The sequence below is a fragment of the Cucumis melo genome, chromosome 10, assembly GCF_025177605.1.
Source record: "Cucumis melo cultivar AY chromosome 10, USDA_Cmelo_AY_1.0, whole genome shotgun sequence".
NCBI classification, from domain to species: Eukaryota; Viridiplantae; Streptophyta; class Magnoliopsida; order Cucurbitales; family Cucurbitaceae; genus Cucumis; species Cucumis melo.
The window spans coordinates 12,805,441-12,821,532 of record NC_066866.1 but is presented as its reverse complement, the minus strand read 5'-3'; the positions used below and the strand labels follow the sequence as shown (position 1 = coordinate 12,821,532).

Here is a 16,092-nt window from a genome sequence, read left to right as displayed (position 1 = left end):
TTGAGTGGAAAATCCTCGGTACTCTATAAGTCCATTCCTCTCCTCAATTATAACACTTATCGCCATTTATTACACGACTCTTAAATTTTTGTTTTAAAGCTTTGCTTCTTATTTTTTGGTGATGAAAAGAGGCCACATTGGAGTTGTTATTTTTAACTGAATAAAAGAATGAAAGAAATTTTTGAAATTTTGACATTTTTGGCTTTGCTTTAACTTGTGTTAAAACACCTTTAAGGTTTTCAAAAAGTTTCAAAAGCTTTAGCTTGAATCTCACACACCCCCAAATTTAGAATATGACAATGTCCTCATTGCTAAAATTGAATGATAAGATTTATCATAGAAAAATCTTACAAAAGAGGTTTGAGGTAATTATTGCTCGAATAGTGAACATTCTAGAAATATTTCCTATGTAGGTTTTCTTCACAAGTAAACACCTAAGAAAAATTTTGTATAGTTTATATCATTGAAGTTATCATTGAGGCACAAAAAAAACTTAAAGTACTTAAACGTGGGGAGTCAAGCTTGCGATAAGGAAAATAAACTCATAACAAATGCATCAAAAGTTGTCCTTGTATTGCAAATAACATATTATAAAAAGAATACAAGTTATACTAATAAAGCTTAAAACTTACAAAAGAAAATTAAAAATATAAACACTCAAAAATTTTAGGCTGATGTGGTAGTTGAGAACGATCTTACACACGACATACTTCTGGATCATTTCGGTAAGGGGTCTTTATATCTCATTCAGAACTTCAGGTATAGAGATGATGCTACAAATTATTGTGTGGAGACAGAATAAAGCAACCCCAAACTGAATGTCATTCTACACTACATTTTACTCGACCAAACCCATAATCAAATCATTTTGCTTCTTGAACTCTTAAATGTGCGTTCTAAGCTCTTGCATTTGCATTTGGAGCTCTTGCTCTACAACCTCGAGTCCATCAGCTTGAGTATGTTGATGAGCATTTGCATTGTCGATCTTAAGTTTCATGTCATATAATTGTTTTGTTCTTCGTAAATGCATCTCTTATAAATGACTTTGGCTTTGTATTACATTTTCGAATCTTTTATCCATTGGTTTGAAAACATACTCATCAATGAATTTGGAAGTGTAATCCTCATCAACAGATTCTTCATCTTCTTCCCTTACCGCCTTCTTCAGCTTTTCATTTTACTCTGAGGCTTCTACAATTGGCTTTGGTGGTGAAAGGAGGCTTGTCTCGCCATCTACCTTAGAGGTTGTTTCCTTTGCCATTTAAAGTGGGTAATTAACTTCCTCTTCTCGAACCTCCCTTCTTGATAACACCTCAAGGCTTAGTATCATGTCTTCAGACCCTTTAAACATGTCATCTATGAATGCTAATGGGTCGGAAATGGAGTCTTGAAATAGTTCCTAGTTGGACTTTTCAAGACTAAGTGATTTGGGTTGGATAGGCAATATTACGATAAGAGTTTGAGGAGTTTCCTCTTACCACGGGATAAAGATATTGGTTGGGTCATGCAAAAGTATGGCAAGAGAATGATTGGGTTCTTGCCTAGAAGAGGAAGTAAGAGATAGACTTTCAGTTGGTGGTTTGGGCATTATGGCCTTAGATTTGGAAAGAGTTGATTTTTGGATTTTCGAGGAGGATTGAGATGCTGTGACCTAAGAGGATTTTTGTTTGGATTTTGAGGGCAAGAATGTTTTGGTGGGCTTCTTTTTTTGGGATTGGTGGTTGACGTAGAAGGCAAGGTTTCCTTAAAATCCTTCGTCATGGAGGATTTAACTTTTTTCAATCGTGAGGCCTCTTCCTCACCTTGCCTCTTTCGTTTAAGTGGGACTTCGTCTTCCTCCCATTCTTTTTCTTCACTTGCTTCCAATTCTTTAACCTAGGTTTACCTTTCTTGCTTGGTCTTGAGGCGTTGGTCTTTGTTTTGTTCTTTTGGATGGGAATGACGCAACAGAGAGTTGATGCAGTACATACTCCATGCTTCACTGCAACTTGAAGGAGTTTCTCGAAATCAAGATATGCCTTTATGTAGAGGTGTTCAATGAGATGTGAGAAGGGCTTTGCTCTACGAGGATGTTGAACCCATGGCACTAGATGCTCGCATATAATCTCGCCTACATACACCGAAATCTTCATTATAATGTCATAGAAAAGCATGACCCTCTCCAAGGATATCGTGACGTCGTGTCAAGTTGGAATGATGTTCTTCTTGATGAACACCAACCATACACTGGTCGCAGTGTTTAGGTTGTATGCGAAGAGTTGGTACTTCCCAATTGTTGTTCTATCCCACTTGGTCCTTAGCCAAGCAACTTTTTCCAATGTGTCTTTCATATCGCCTTCCTTTAGGTTCTTGAATATTGTATGTCCAATTTCATTTTCGTGTATCCCGTACAACACATCGAGTGCTTTAGGCCCAAAGTCAACTTTCCTTCCTTTTACTTCTACGTAGTATTCCTTTTCATTGATATAGCCTTCCATAAAATAAATCTACTACGCCTGGTCGTATCATACTCACCCCTTGCAAAAATGTTTTCCATTTGAACGCTCTAATGGGTGCTATGAGAAACTCTGGCATGTTGCCCTTGTATGGATAGAGCCCCTTCTCTACCATGAATTGCTTGCTAACTATCCCACAGAGAGAGGCTCTTGTAACTCACTATTTTGGCTCTCTTTAATTCAAACCTTTTTCGCTTTCTTTATTTCTTACCTTGCAACGTCTTGATCTTGCAAAATCATTCTCTTTATAGTTAGCTTCTCCTTTGAAGGTTTCACCACTCTTTCTTTCTTGTTCCTCCTCCATTTCTCTTTCAAATTATTCATAGTACTCCTCAATAGTTTTCTTTTTCACCTTGCCCTTTTCCATAGAGAGGGCTAATTTTTTAGCTTTATTGAGAAGCTCTTCCCGCTCCCTCAACTTTTTCTTATTTTCATACACTAAGGTCTTAAGCCTTTGCACCTTGAATTTTATCGTCACTAGCACAAATTTGATCATTTCGCCTTTCTCTATGGTCTTCTTCGTCACCCTATCAAATTTTGTTTCAGCCATTGGTGAGAAGGCCTCATTCTCGCATTCAACCTCTTCCTCCTCCTCCTCCTTGCCTACTTCTCCCTCTTCTTTCTTCCAGACTTCTTCTTTTCTTCTTCTTCCATCCTCTTCTTCTCTTTCTCTTTTTCTCAATTCTTTCTTGTCACGCCTTTTCCTCCTCTTCTTCTTTCTTTTTCCTTTCTGCTTCTTTCTTCAACCCTTCTCTTCTCATCTTTTCTTCTAAAAGCATCTTGAGCACTGTGTCTACATTTTTTAAAGTCATCTCTTCCTTTATGTCATTAACGATCATTGGCTTTAATGCTTCTAATTCAACCCTCTAATTTAAACTTGTTTCTTCAGCATCGTGGATCATTGGGATGGGTTTTGTTTTATCTAACATAGGACCGTTGGAGTGCATGATTTTGGTATCATTCTTAGGTTTGTGAGCCTCAGTTGTAATGTCTTTCTTTAAATATTTTTTCATGGTCTTGTTTTCAGCCATTTGGTAAGAATACAAAAAATGAATCGAAAGGAAAAGATAAAGGAAATGAGAGATTACTTTGTTGCAACATGCTTCACTGAACAAGATGATCGAAAGAACTCAGAAAGCTTGGAATCCTTGAGAAAATTCGTGCGCTGAGATGTTAGATTTAGGGTTTTAGAGGGGTTTTTAAAGACAAAATTTAGCCATGGTTAGGGTTGGGTTACTGCGCAATTAGCATCATGCATTTTAAATATGAAGTAATATTTTGACCCAAACGTTTGGGTTCTCGATGCGTGGCGTAATCATTGCAATAAATTTGAAATTTGAAATTTGAAATTTGACGTTTGACATTTTCTGCTCGACACGCTTTGTGAGGAAGTTATAGTGCCTAAAGGCATTTTGCTATGAAACCTATCTTGCGTAGCAGTCTCACGCCGTAAAACCCTGTTCTTATCGACAAATATTTAATGTGATAGGACTGACACTTCCAAACTTGTCAAAAATTCTAAAGATAAAGAGAAAAATAAAAAAAAATAAAAGTACTAAACTAAAACTATGAAATAATTACAATAAGTTATATCTCACGTATAATATACACAAAATTAGTGATGCAACTTGTAATGAAGATATAGAAAGTTATACGTTACAAAAGGATCCACGCATTCAGGTTCTTGGCGAGGATAACTGTGATCTCATTGCGTAATGGTCCGCATAGCCATCCTAACTGCATTGTCTTTTCCTCAACGTCTTTGATCATTCGCTACATGATTCCATGCAATATAATCGTTCATCTAAATAAGTCGCCGCTCACAATCGCTCACTACAATGCACAAATAATCTTTTGATTGTTTCATCGTGTAGTTAGTTAAGACAGGGGTCTTATTAAACATATCGTAAGGTCCTTTCTTTGACGTCTTAGTAAAAGTTATTTTCTTTAACAGATTAGACGTTTATGATTTCAGAAATTTGAGGTTCTCCCCTTCATTTGTGTTTAAATGCATCCATTAAGGTTCCTCTTCTCGCTATCGAAAGATACACTCGACCTGTGGGACTAGTCCATGCATCAATGATTATTCTGGTACCATGGACCTCTTCATGCGATCTTTAGTTGAACACTTGATTCACCAGAATCAGTGTTTTGCCTAAAATGAAAGTAAAACCTTACTTCTAATTTTGAAAAATCAATTCCCCGATAATGGCGCTAAAAACTTGATAGATTCGGACTTAGTGTTTTGGATTCGATGTGTGCTTTAGTTTATATATATACTCTATACGGCAAGTCATGGTCACTGCATGCAAGATGCTCACTGTTTATCTAGTCCTCGAATAACTACTTAGTTCTTGTTGGGTACAAGTTTCCTTATTGATTGCTCAAGTGTAAGCAAAACAATAGGTTTCCTAGGTAATCCAGGATCGAACATATGGAATTGATATCAAACATTAGTTCTAAGGCTTACGCTTTCATTTAGGCGGTATACAATATCTATACAGTATAAAGTAAAGTGTGTCTAAGCTAAATCTACTCTCTACACTAGAGAATCTGTAAAAGGTGGTAAAAATGGTGGCGAGATGGAAATGTGAACTAACTTGTGTGAAGGAAATGGTGAGGGAATGTCTCTGCATTGCAAGTAATTAAATTCGCAATGCGCCCTAATGGGATAAAGATCGGTTAATGAGCTTTTTATTAAGGCGACCACCTCTCAGTACCTTAAATGACACACTTGCTCACCTCTCGAAATGTAAATGATTAACCTTCATTAAATTATGTATATCTAGTAGTTGTTACTTGTAAGACTTATAATACTTCTCTTTTAAGGGTGGCTACCTCTCGACGCCAAGTACCAGCACTTGTTTTCTTTTCACAACACAAATGCTGGAAGTTATCTTGTTAAGGTAGAGTTTGTCTCCAAACTCCTCCTTGCGCACGTTAGCCATGTCCTTGCCACTTACTCTTTTGAGTAATTAGAGACAAGCGCTGGCAATGCGATGATTATATCTCAACTAACACGATATACCTGATAAGTTAAACTATTTATCAAGAACTTATCACAAACCTAAGCTACTCATAAAACATTGACAAATGAGTAGTAAATGAATGTTAGATTGGAAGTGGATCAAAGTACAGTGTATTAAAGAATGTACGCTTTAGGCCACTTGACAATATGAACACATACATTATAATCAAATATACAAATGGGAAGTAAAGAATGTGAAATATATTACAAGTTAGGGGAAACGAGAATGGTCGAATCTTTCTCCAACCTCTCCTTAAGCATTCACTTACAGACTGACTGGAGAAGAAGAAGAATATGCTTTTATAGATGGCGAAAAGACATAATTGAACATGCAAAATGGTTCTGCGAGATGAATGTATGGTATGCGAGAGGCATACAACGTGATAAGATTTACGGCGAAGGAATTAAAAGACACGATTTTCCACATGAATTGTGATGAGTAAAAGAAGTCGTCCTCTCTTGAGATTTGTGAATTATTGAGAAAATGTAAATTTTAAAAAATACTTAATGCCTTGTAATGAGTGTTTTAAACTCCAAAAATATAATGATTGACTCACATGGCATTTATATCGGTTGATTTGACAAAATGTCCATGTTTTGTTAAGGTAAACTTATTTTGTCAGAGGTTTTGTGTAACGACCCAACTTTCCGGACTAAGCTGAGGTCACTACCAAATACCAAAACTCGACCATTCAACATAAAATTTAAAACAGACCAGTTACGATTCATTGAAACATTAGAAACCTTACAAAAGACAGTTTCGGGCCCTATTTTAAATAAATCAAGAAAGTCACAAAATAAAAATATCAAGGCACCAGTTCAAAATCACAAGTCAAAATATGCTGACAAAATACATAGCGGAAGCGATTAAGAAAACCAGACGCGTCCATATGGCCTTCACGCATCCTTCCTGCCTCTCGTCGGTCTGCCCCTCGCTGTACCTCTACCTGAAAAGTTAAAAAAGAGAAAGGGTGAGTATAAACATACCCAGTAAGGGACCCACTACTGGGCCCGTTAGGGGACAACAGTTAACTTCCTATTCGGGGGTACCCTACATATCAGTCTAGTGCTCCCGAAGGATGCACTTATCAGTCTAGTGCTCCCGAAGGATGCACATATCAGTCTAGTGCTCCCGAAGGACGCACATATCAGTCTAGTGCTCCCGAAGGACGCACATATCAGTCTAGTGCTCCCGAAGGACGCACATATCAGTCTAGTGCTCCCGAAGGACGCACATATCAGTCTAGTGCTCCCGAAGGATACACATATCAGTCTTGTGCTCCCGAAGGACGCACATCTCAGTCTAGTGCTCCCGAAGGATGCACATATCAGTCTTGTGCTCCCGAAGGATGCACATATCAGTCTAGTGCTCCCGAAGGATGCACATATCCGTAAGGCACACTACCCCATAGATGAAGCTAACCGTTACCCCTCAGTCCAAACTAAACTGTCTACATCAATCACATCCCAACGGCATTCATATCACAGTCCCGCCATAGGCTTTATCAGTCAGATAGTATAAGTTTAAACATCTACACCCTCAGTTGCTATATGCATTACCGATTCGCACACCAATAGGGAAAACCCTAGGTCCAATCGACTAACCAACCAAAACCGGACTCACGGTCCATCCCCGTCCAAATTCCATGAACCACATCCAGACCGGTGTTTACTACATACTGAACCATAACTTCAAGGTCCATCAACATAAAATCTCAATCCACAATTATCAGTCACAGTATATTTACATCAGACAGAATATAATATCAGTACTTAACAGCCAACACGCATACAGTTATTCAGTACAGTCACTAACGTGTAATTCCCTGTGAATTACTACGTTTTCAGCCTGGACTCGGGGTCCAGTAGTAGAAAAACCCTTACCTGATACTCGGTTATGCCTCTCGATTGAATCCACGCTCAACAGATCAACCTAAACGAAAACACAACGGTTTTAGTTGATGACGTTAGTAGCAGTTGTTTTAAAAAGGTTATCCGTTGACTTACTCAAGGAAAGGAAACTATCTCCAACCAGGTCTACCGCGGAACCCGAGAACTTAAGCGTCAACTCTGTACTACCTTCAAGGGAGAAAAGTAGGGCCACATCTTAATCCAACATTCAAACTCGAATCGGACGAGGTAACATTAGGGAATTCATCAAAACAACCCTTACCGAAGACTCACCGTGAACCGAAGTGGAGGAAAGAAGGCTTAGGTGGCTCGGCTCGGCTCGGCTCAGCTCGGCTCGGCTCGGCTCGGCTCGGCTCGGCTCGGCTCGGCTCGGCTCGGCTTGGTTCGGCTCGCGGCTCGGCTCACTCGGCTCGCGGCTCGGCTTGGTTCAGCTCGCGGCTCGGCTTACTCGGCTCACGGCTCGGCTTGGTTCGGCTCGCGGCTCGGCTCACTCGGCTCGCGGCTCGGCTTGGTTCGGCTCGCGGCTCGGCTTGGTTCGGCTCGCGGCTCGGCTCGCGGCTCGGCTCACTCGGCTCGTGGCTCGGCTTGGTTCGGCTCGCGGCTCGGCTCGCGGCTCGCTCGGCTTAGGGCTCGGCTCGGACAAGGATGGCGGCTCGGGTACGGCTCGGACTGGAAACGGGTTCGGGTCGGGTCAGCTTGGAACCGGGTCGGGTTGGGCGAAACGGGCAGCACGGTTCTGAGACTTCTTTCTCCCGGCGAACGACGGCGGCGGCGAATCGCGGACGACACACGAGGGATGCGGGTGGCTGCTTCGTGGAGCGGCGACGAACGGCGGTGGCGTTGGCTGGGATTCGACGGACGACGACGAAGAGACGGGTTCCGGCTTGCGGATGGTGGCTGCGGCGAATGTCCGGCGAGGCTACGCACACCGACGGAGATGGAGATAGGGGCAGAGGACGGAGACAGAGAGGATGGTGATGGTAAGGACGAGAGATGGTGGCGGAGACGGAGATGGAAGCGAAAACGGTGAGGCGCGGCGTGGCTTGAGGAAGACGACCGAAGAAGAAGAAAATTTTGGAGGAGGGGGGGGGGGAACGACGCGCGTCTCCTTTAGGGTTTCTCCCTCTCCCTTTTTTTTTTTAAAATATATATATATATATATATATATATATATATATATATATTTATATATTAAATTAAGAAATTAATAATAATAATAATAAAATAAAAAATAAAATAATAATAATAATAATAATAATAATAATAATAAAGTAATAATAATAATATATTAATAATATTAATATTAAATAAATAACAATTTATTATATTTCTATAATATTAATTAATAATAATAATAATTATAATATTAATATTATAACAAATAAAATAAATATTAATAATAATAATATAATTAATATTATATTATTATTATATCAACTTGCACATTACGTAAAACGAGGAAAATTTTACCTTAAATTTTCGGAGCGTTACATTCTTCCCTCCTTGGGGAACTTTCGTCCTCGAAAGTTTACTTCTCGAATAGTTCGGGATAACGGGATCTCATGTCGTCTTCACGCTCCCATGTAGCCTCTTCTACCCGGTGATTCCGCCATAAGACTTTAACTAGAGGAATTTGTTTATTTCTCAACGTCTTCACCTCTCTAGCAAGCACCTCAACAGGTTGTTCAACATAGCTCAAGTTTTCATCAATCTCTAGTGGCTCGTAATCCACTACGTGGGATGGATCTGACACGTACTTCCTCAACATAGAAACGTGAAACACATCATGAACTGTCGAGAGTGATGGAGGTAACGCCAAGCGATAAGCTATAGGGCCAATCCGCTCCAGAATCTCAAACGGCCCAACAAAACGGGGACTCAACTTTCCCCTCCTTTCAAAACGCAAGACACCTTTCATAGGTGCTACCTTTGAGAACACCTTATCCCCTATCTCAAACTCAAGGTCCTTCCGCCTCACATCTGCATAACTCTTCTGTCTACTCTGAGCGGTATGCATGCGTGATCTAATCTTCTGAATCGCTTCATTAGTAGACTGAACTAACTCAGGACCCATCAATCTCTGCTCACCTACCTCATCCCAGCAAACCGGGGATCTACAACATTTGCCGTACAGGGCCTCAAACGGTGCCATGCCAATAGTAGCCTGATAACTGTTATTATAAGCAAATTCCATCAAATGTAAGTGGGAGTCCCAGCTACCTGGAAATTCCAATGCACACGCTCGCAACATATCCTCTAAAACCTGGTTCAGACGCTCAGTCTGACCGTCAGTCTGTGGATGGAAAGCCGTACTAAAGTCCAATCTCGTGCCCATAGCAGTCTGCAAACCCTTCCAAAATTTGGAAGTGAAACGGGCATCTCTGTCAGAAACAATCGACACTGGCACTCCGTGCAATCTCACTATCTCAGACATGTACAACTGTGCCCACTTACTAGCAGTATAGGTGGATTTACCCGGAACAAAGTGCGCTGATTTAGTAAGTCTGTCCACCACAACCCAGATCACTGTAAATCCCCTCAGAGTTCTCGGTAGCCCGGTAATGAAATCCATGGATACGTTCTCCCACTTCCATTCCGGTATGCTCAAGGGTTGTAATAAACCCGCTGGTTTCTGCCTTGGTGCCTTAACCTGCTGACACACCAAGCATTTACTAACAAATTCTGCTACTTCTCTCTTCATGTTACGCCACCAATAAACCCGCTTTAAGTCCTGATACATCTTCGTACTACCTGGGTGCATGGAAAATGGGGAACTGTGCGCCTCAGATAATAATTCTGTCTTAACCGCACTATCTGACGGAACACAGAGGCGTCTCTCAAACAACAGTCCACCATCAGAGGATAACGAGAACTCAGCCGTTTGCCCTGCCTCTGCTAGGCCACGTTTCTCAACCAGATAAGGATCGTTACTATGAGCATCAATGATCCTCTGCCTCAAGGTCGGCTGTACCGTCAACTGGGCTAACTGCATAGTAACTGCCCCCACTGACACTGCAATCTCAGCCCGCTCGAGATCCCGATGCAATGGGGCCTGCCGGGTAATAAGTGCTGCTGAATGTGATACCTTCCTACTAAGAGCGTCCGCTACCACATTTGCCTTGCCTGGATGATACAGTATCTCACAATCGTAATCCTTCACTAACTCAAGCCACCTTCGCTGTCTCATATTCAATTCTTTCTGAGTAAAGAAGTATTTCAAGCTCTTATGATCTGTGAATATCTGTATCTTTTCACCGTATAAATAATGCCTCCATATTTTCAAAGCAAAAACCACTGCTGCCAACTCTAGATCATGTGTAGGGTAGTTCTGCTCATGACTCTTCAACTGACGAGACGCATAAGCGACCACCTTACCCTGCTGCATCAAAACACAACCCAGACCCTTCTTGGAAGCATCACTATAAATCACGAAACTGCCAGAACCATCAGGTACCGTAAGAACCGGCGCGGTAACTAGCTTCTGTTTCAGGGTCTGGAAACTGTCCTCACATGCCTTGCTCCAAACAAAAGGAGCTCCCTTTCTGGTCAACTGAGTAAGAGGAGTAGCTATACGGGAAAAGTTCTCCACAAACCGTCGATAATAGCCTGCTAAACCCAGAAAGCTACGAACCTCACTGACTGTGGAAGGTCGGGTCCAACCGGTGACTGCCTCTATCTTAGCTGGATCCACAGAGACTCCATCCTTAGAAACCACGTGGCCCAGAAAGGTCACCTGCTTCAGCCAAAACTCGCATTTCGAGAACTTTGCATACAACTTATTATCCCGAAGTGTTTGCAAAACCATACGTAAATGCTCCTCGTGTTCGGCCTCCGTCTTGGAGTATATCAAGATATCGTCGATAAACACAATCACAAAAGTATCTAGGAACTCCCTAAACACTCTGTTCATCAAGTCCATAAACACTGCCGGAGCATTCGTCAAACCAAAAGACATCACAATAAACTCGTAGTGTCCATATCTGGAACGAAATGCTGTCTTTGGTACATCCTCATTCTTAATTCTCAGCTGATGGTATCCCGACCGAAGATCAATCTTAGAGAACACTGTGGCTCCCTGTAACTGGTCAAATAGATCGTCAATCCTGGGCAAGGGATATCTGTTCTTTACGGTTACTTTGTTCAACTCCCTATAGTCAATGCACAGACGCATCGATCCGTCCTTCTTCTTAACGAATAAGACTGGCGCACCCCAAGGTGACACGCTCGGTCGAATGAATCCCTTATCAAGCAATTCCTGTAACTGTACCTTCAGTTCTTTCAGTTTTGCGGGGGCCATTCTGTAAGGGGCTCTGGATATAGGGACCGTGCCCGGCTCCAACTCTATGGCAAACTCAACCTCCCTGTGCGGAGGTAACCCTGGAAGTTCCTCAGGAAAAACGTCCGGATAGTCCCTCACCACCGGTTCTGACGACAGGGATACATCCGCCTCTCTAGTATCCACCACACTCGCTAAGATACCCCAAGTACCCTGACTGAGCAGTTTACTGGCCCTGATGGCTGAGATTACCTGAGGCAACGACTTTGACCCTCCTCCCTTAAATTTAAAACTGGCCATCGAGGGAGGGTTAAACGTTACCTCCTTACGTGAACAATCTATACTGGCGTGGTTAGCGGCCAACCAATCCATACCCAGGATTACATCAAAGTCCAGCATATCCAGAACTATCAGCGTTACTTCAATCACACGGCCTGATATCTCAATCTGGCATGCCTTCACCTTTTCTTTCGACAACATACATTCCCCGGAAGGAGTAGATACTGATAGAACATGGTGTAAGGGCTCTACCTCTAGGCGGGCATGCGACACAAATGCGGAAGAGATAAAAGAATGCGACGAACCCGAATCAAACAAAACTAAGGCGTAATGTCCCAACACTGGGAGCGTACCTGTCACTACTGTGCCTGCCTTCTCAGCCTCAGTCCTGTTGGTAGCAAAGACTCTACCCTGATGTGGAGCACCTGCTCCCTGATTCTGCGCGATCCCCGTGACTCTCAACGGGCATCTATCAGCTGTATGACCCTCTTGCCTGCACTTAAAGCAGGTCCTGGTCCCGAATAAGCAACGGCCCAGATGGTGCTTCCCACAAGTGGTACACAACGGCTTTCCTCTGGCAGCCTCCCCTGCCTCAAAAGGTTTCTGCTGGAAGCTGCGAAACTCACCACCTGGTCTGAATTTCCGCTGTGGCACTGGAACAGGCTGCTGTTCAGCCTTCCTCTTCTGTCCCAATGTCGAACCTCTACCAGCGGTCTTAGACGAGTTGGCCCTCTCCTGTAAACTGAGATCCACTGCCAGGCGCAGTGCATCGGCATGAGTAGCGGGTCTGAAAGCTCGGACCAAACCCTGAATGTCCAGTCTGTGGCCTCTAACAAACTTATCAGCTCTGGCCGCCTCGGTCGCTATCATCTCGGGAGCGAAGCGGGATAACATGTCAAACTCCGCATCGTACTGCTCCACGGTCATGTCACCCTGCTCTAAGTTCAGAAACTCTTGCCGCTTGGCATCTCTCAAACTGGCGGAGAAGAATTTCGCATAGAAACTCTCCTTGAACTGCTGCCACGTGATCTGACTCACATCACCACCTAGCATCCTCTCTGTGGTCTCCTACCATGCAGTACCTCTGTCAGTCAACATAAAAACAGCACACTGAACCTTCTGATCCTCAGGGCATTTCATGTAACGGAATATGGTTTCTAAGGACGATAACCACATCTGAGCCCTGGTGGGGTCCTCCAAAGACCCATCGAACGTCGTGGGATTATACTTCCTGAAATCCCTCAGATGTTTAGCCTCTGCCGACAACTGATCCGGCACAAACTAGGGCGCAACTGGTACTGGAGCCGGAGCTGGAGCAGGAACTCGTGCTGGAGCTGGCGCTGGAGCTGGCGCCGGAGTTGGCGAGGCAGGCTTCTGCTGCTCCCGCATCTGCATAATCATATCTCTAAACCTCTGCTCCATGGCGGCTAGGTCCGCATGAGTAACTGGCGCAGCCGGGTCAGGGGCTTGGGCTACAGGCTGCACCTCAGGCTGAACGCGTCCTGCTCCCCTTCCTCGGCCTCCTCGGCCACCCCTACGTGCACCTCTCCTTGGTGGCATTTTCCTAACAACCACCAAACGATTCCTTTAGTCATAAATGGTAATTGAATTTTGCAGTTTAACTTAGGTAAGGTAATGCATGTAGAGTTATACATATACTTTCATGAGAGCGTACCTGACGAGCGGCAAGGATCGTTTCAGCCATAAGGACACAAAACACAGACTCACATTATAAGTCAGTCTACAGAACCTAAAACATAGGCTCTGATACCAACTGTAACGACCCAACTTTCCGGACTAAGCTGAGGTCACTACCAAATACCAAAACTCGACCATTCAACATAAAATTTAAAACAGACCAGTTACGATTCATTGAAACATTAGAAACCTTACAAAAGACAGTTTCGGGCCCTATTTTAAATAAATCAAGAAAGTCACAAAATAAAAATATCAAGGCACCAGTTCAAAATCACAAGTCAAAATATGCTGACAAAATGCATAGCGGAAGCGATTAAGAAAACCAGACGCGTCCATATGGCCTTCACGCATCCTTCCTGCCTCTCGTCGGATTGCCCCTCGCTGTACCTCTACCTGAAAAGTTAAAGAAGAGAAAGGGTGAGTATAAACATACCCAGTAAGGGACCCACTACTGGGCCCGTTAGGGGACAACAGTTAACTTCCTATTCGGGGGTACCCTACATATCAGTCTAGTGCTCCCGAAGGATGCACTTATCAGTCTAGTGCTCTCGAAGGATGCACATATCAGTCTAGTGCTCCCGAAGGACGCACATATCAGTCTAGTGCTCCCGAAGGATACACATATCAGTCTTGTGCTCCCGAAGGACGCACATCTCAGTCTAGTGCTCCCGAAGGATGCACATATCCGTCTTGTGCTCCCGAAGGATGCACATATCAGTCTAGTGCTCCCGAAGGATGCACATATCCGTAAGGCACACTACCCCATAGATGAAGCTAACCGTTACCCCTCAGTCCAAACTAAACTGTCTACATCAATCACATCCCAACGGCATTCATATCACAGTCCCGCCATAGGCTTTATCAGTCAGATAGTATAAGTTTAAACATCTACACCCTCAGTTGCTATATGCATTACCGATTCGCACACCAATAGGGAAAACCCTAGGTCCAATCGACTAACCAACCAAAACCGGACTCACGGTCCATCCCCGTCAAAATTCCATGAACCACATCCAGACCGGTGTTTACTACATACTGAACCATAACTTCAAGGTCCATCAACATAAAATCTCAATCCACAATTATCAGTCACAGTATATTTACATCAGACAGAATATAATATCAGTACTTAACAGCCAACACGCATACAGTTATTCAGTACAGTCACTAACGTGTAATTCCCTGTGAATTACTACGTTTTCAGCCTGGACTCGGGGTCCAGTAGTAGAAAAACCCTTACCTGATACTCGGTTATGCCTCTCGATTGAATCCACGCTCAACAGATCAACCTAAACGAAAACACAACGGTTTTAGTTGATGACGTTAGTAGCAGTTGTTTTAAAAAGGTTATCCGTTGACTTACTCAAGGAAAGGAAACTATCTCCAACCAGGTCTGCCGCGGAACCCGAGAACTTAAGCGTCAACTCTGTACTACCTTCAAGGGAGAAAAGTAGGGCCACATCTTAATCCAACATTCAAACTCGAATTGGACGAGGTAACATTAGGGAATTCATCAAAACAACCCTTACCGAAGACTCACCGTGAACCGAAGTGGAGGAAAGAAGGCTTAGGTGGCTCGGCTCGGCTCGGCTCAGCTCGGCTCGGCTCGGCTCGGCTCGGCTCGGCTCGGCTCGCGGCTCGGCTTGGTTCAGCTCGCGGCTCGGCTTACTCGGCTCACGGCTCGGCTTGGTTCGGCTCGCGGCTCGGCTCACTCGGCTCGCGGCTCGGCTTGGTTCGGCTCGCGGCTCGGCTTGGTTCGGCTCGCGGCTCGGCTCGCGGCTCGGCTCACTCGGCTCGCGGCTCGGCTTGGTTCGGCTCGCGGCTCGGCTCGCGGCTCGCTTGGCTTAGGGCTCGGCTCGGACAAGGATGGCGGCTCGGGTACGGCTCGGACTGGAAACGGGTTCGGGTCGGGTCAGCTTGGAACCGGGTCGGGTTGGGCGAAACGGGCAGCACGGTTCTGAGACTTCTTTCTCCCGGCGAACGACGGCGGCGGCGAATCGCGGACGACACACGAGGGATGCGGGTGGCTGCTTCGTGGAGCGGCGACGAACGGCGGTGGCGTTGGCTGGGATTCGACGGACGACGACGAAGAGACGGGTTGCGGCTTGCGGATGGTGGCTGCGGCGAATGTCCGGCGAGGCTACGCACACCGACGGAGATGGAGATAGGGGCAGAGGACGGAGACAGAGAGGATGGTGATGGTAAGGACGAGAGATGGTGGCGGAGACGGAGATGGAAGCGAAAACGGTGAGGCGCGGCGTGGCTTGAGGAAGACGACCGAAGAAGAAGAAAATTTTCGAGGAGGGGGGGGGGGGGGAACGGCGCGCGTCTCCTTTAGGGTTTCTCCCTCTCCCTTTTTTTTTTTTTAAATATATATATATATATATATATATATTTATATATTA

General features: G+C 44.0%; 1 long non-coding RNA gene across 2 annotated transcripts; it reads right to left on the bottom strand.

The window, feature by feature from the left end:
* Positions 1–6,160: 6,160 nt before the first annotated feature.
* Positions 6,161–15,107, bottom strand: LOC127151255 (uncharacterized). Of its 2 annotated transcripts, none has more exons than XR_007824061.1 (3): positions 15,051–15,107; positions 14,928–14,976; positions 6,161–6,470 (listed from the first exon to the last, which is right to left on the bottom strand). It is a non-coding gene; the product is annotated as an uncharacterized LOC127151255 (long non-coding RNA). The 2 variants fall into 2 exon arrangements; XR_007824060.1 differs by lacking the exon at positions 14,928–14,976 and adding an exon at positions 7,408–7,456.
* Positions 15,108–16,092: the final 985 nt, after the last annotated feature.